We start from the raw sequence: 3,929 nt of genomic DNA, 5'->3' as shown, positions 1-3,929 counted from the left end.
ACTTGCAGCTGCAGTTGGCTAAGTCTGCTCCTGTAGAATTTCTTCAAGTTTGGTTCAGAAAATTGATCGAGTTTGCATACAGCAAGATCACAGCAAGAACAACAGCACAATAAAGGGACACAATCAGGGTGTTCATTTCAGAAGCATATTCCTGATCCAGACTAAAACACTAACGTAGACGTTGGCAGAGAGATCAGCGTGGACTGATTTATCTTGCCAAGCAGTTGGACTTGTAGGGTCTGCACAGACCTTCAGGCTAGCACGGCAGATCTGCTGCTGCTGTCCAAACTGGCAAGCTCTGTTCTCTCCACAGTGCACCGCAGGCTTTAGCCAAGATAGAAACTGATTTTAGCAGCATAAATGGCCCAAAAGTCAGGGAAAGAGAAAGACGTTTTAGAGCTGCTGTCTTACTGCTTGCCAATATTGAATCTTGCTGGTGAAAACTGATGTACAAAAACCATAGATTGATGCTTTCAAAAGTAACCTTTGTCCTGTGTGTCCTGTATAAGGCAAGAGAATGTAAGGAAGCCTCAGAAGATATTTTTGAAGATTTTGGCACAAAAGTCTTGCTCAAGTCTACGTGGGAGGTCATAGGCAGAAACACACAACAGTCCTCTAGGAGGTGATGATTCATGTTTTTAAAACTGCTCTGAGACAACAAAAGTAGAGAATGTATAACTTTAATAAAATAGAAATACAATTTGTTCTTCACTGTGGTGTTACCTTTCTATCCAGCATAGTCAAGAATTTGACTATGTTGCAGCCTTTAAAAATATTTTTGTTGTTAACTGAGTTGAATTAGGCTTTTGTAAGCCTAATTCAAAATTTGTAATGGAAACTGCTGAAGATTGTTCCAATTTAAATTTTAAATTACCTTCTTCATCTTTGGATCAAGTAATTTCTTTCTGGAAAAGCATATAAACGTATTTACATTTTTTGAACATTTAAATAACTAAATAGTCATGGAAGTACATGTCACAAGAAATAAGACAATGCAGACACAGATGAAATCGTCTTCGTTAAAACTTTAGAAAAGAATAGGCTACAGTCAGACAGTAAATGTCACAGGCTCCCATCAGTGTTTTTTACACAAATGATACTGAAAGCAAACACATCAACATTATAGTCATACTGCCATACAGGAAAGAGGAAAAGCTCTGGAGTCTAGAAGGTGACAATCAAATTCAGCCATAGCTTGTTAAGATGGGGGCAGAATCCCATGTTACAGCTCATGGAAGTTAAAACACATACATTAGCCACCATACTCTGCCGAAATAGATTTGTTTACTTACACAACAAGCAATCATATTGTTCTTCACCGATATTTCTAAGCATGTATTTGCTTGTTGGTATCTATTTTTAAGCAAATAGAAGAAAATGTGTATGTTTGCATAAGAGCTTGTAGATGTCTGGATGAAGATCTCCAAATGAATGTTTTGACTAACCCTAAATCTGTGCCACCTCTTTTAGCTCTTCATATATAGGTGTGCCTGAGCTGTTCTGGCTTAGGAAAGGTTTGCTTATGACTTACACAGAATGGGTGAATCAGCTTTTAAAGACATTGCTTTCATTTGTTCCATCAGTTAATTTTAGATACCCCTTGGATTTGTACAAAACAACATGACTAAGGATATTTGTAATAGTCATTGTGATGAAATATGTGGCAGGCATGCAGCCTACTGCCCTGCAGATGAATTGTGCCAAACAGGTAACAAATCCCAACCGGTTCAAACATCTTGAAATTTGAGATGTCCTGCCAAGAATCAAGAATGGGGGAGATGTGGGTAGTGCAACTGCATAGCCCTGAGATACTGTAGTATCACTGCTAGGCCATAAACTTTGCACTGAGTTTGCAAGGCCCCAGAACTGCTGGACTTGCTCTGCTAAGACTTTTATTGACCTTCCCACAACTTTGTTTTACACAGTTTAGCTCCAACAGTAATTCTTCTAGTTGGCCAGGTGTCTTATGAGCAATTTGATTTACTTTTGCTTATCTTTGTATAGCACCACCGTGGCTTTGCAGCTCTAACACAATGAGACAGAGTAAAGACATGCAGGTCTGGAATGATAACGAAGGCCCTGACCAGTGGAGACACTGGATATGTGGTAGCAGAATATGGACATGCGATAATAAGAGATGGGACACAAGCCTGGCACTGGTGCCCCCTCAGCCACAAACAAGTTGCCAATACTCAGGTGCAGAAATGCAGACCTGGAGATGGACAAAAATAGATGTAGGAACTGTCAAAACCAAAAAACCTAACAAATATAAAAGCCAACATGAGTTTGGTTGGAATGTGGAGCTGCAGACCAGGTAAGAAATAGCAGGATGTAGAAGTGTTAGCAAGCATGACCCTGTGCAGAGCCTAGAAGGAGAGAGAAGAAGCCATCAGCATGCACATCGTATTCCCCACAGTAAGGGCAGCTGACAGCTCACCATTACATCCCAGGCCACCATCGCCAGAATGAAACCCCCAGCTTCAGGACCTAGCAGAGCAGGGAAAAGTGAGGATAAGTGATATCAGGAAAAGGGGTAGAAACTAGGAAGTGTGAATAACAGTTTTAACTGTAGTATTATTAATACTGATTTTTTTTTCCCACATAGACTTATTTTTTTTATTGCATCTTCTGTAGTCACAGACCACACACAATTGAAAATAATTTCAGCTTTTGTGGGCAAATTGAGAAAGGCACTTCAAAATTTGTCCCTTGTTGACTAAAATGAGTACAGACAAAGAAAAGAAAAAAAAGATCAATGCCTGCACTGCATTAGTCTCCTATTTTGTCATTCGTCCAGAGAATTTTGTTTTTTCTTTGTCAGAAAATTTAACATTCTGGCTGACGAATGTTAAATGGTTGGCATGTTACTCATGATAGATTGGATAAATACAGGGATTTTCCAGGGGTGAGGCAGGGAGCGTGCACAGATTACTAATATTTTCCTCTATCATTGGGCAAGTAGAGCTGTGCAACTGGATCAGAGCAAGGATGACTCTTACCTATGCAATCTGCTGAGTTATTCAGTATTTTTAAATTTCGGGAACAATCAGAATGATTGATCACGTTTGCATGATCTGCTCAGTAATTAGGCTAGGTTCACACCAGGCCATACAGCCTAAAAAGAGCTTATGCTATTGGCAGCTCTCATCTGCTCGCCTACAGTTTGTTTTACTGTATGCACAGAATTTTGCCCCAGGAAAAAAATCTGCAGAAAACCCTCTGTTTGCAGATTTGTAGAATAAACTCATCGGATCTTAGTGCAAGCAAATTCTCTCAAAGCACACGCGCAATTTTCTTGTGAATGGCATTTATGTGTGTACATCAAAAGAAGAAAATCCCTAAGGGCTCTGTTTAAACCAACAATAGCCGAGAAATTCAGGAATCTCCCACCAGAGCATGCCCTGTTTTGCCTACTTTGTATCACGCAGGCTTTGAATGAGGTCTGTGGCAGCCAGGCGAAACAGGACACGCACCAGCTTTCTGCTCGCTCGCTCGCACAGACTTAAAATTAAGCCATCAGGAATTTATGGGCTGTCTAATGGGAGCACATCACCCATGCAGGGTAGTGTTGGTGCTACAGGGGTGCTATAGGGGACGCTCACCATTGTGTGCCCCATCCATGAGGGGGACGGGGGGAGGGCTTGCGTTTTGGGATGGTACAAGGGGATGGTGTGTGGGCCAATTAAAAAATCACCATCATCATCACCATAAAAAAAAAAAAAAAAAAATCACCACCACCCCTCAGCCTTTAAACGGGACTGATGGCAAGAAACTCCTGAGCATCCAAACCTGCAGGAGGGAGGGAAGGAGGGAAGGAAGAAAGGAAAGAGGAAAGGAGGGAGGGAGAGAGAGAGGGAGGGAGGGAGGGAGGGAGGCGCTGCGCCCCGCCCCGGCCCCGCGGAGCTGCGCGGAGAGGCGCGGAGCAGGGG

The sequence above is a fragment of the Netta rufina genome (genome assembly GCF_964035555.1).
Source record: "Netta rufina genome assembly, chromosome: 2".
In the NCBI taxonomy this organism is placed as follows: domain Eukaryota; kingdom Metazoa; phylum Chordata; class Aves; order Anseriformes; family Anatidae; genus Netta; species Netta rufina.
Note: the sequence above shows the minus strand (reverse complement) of the source record.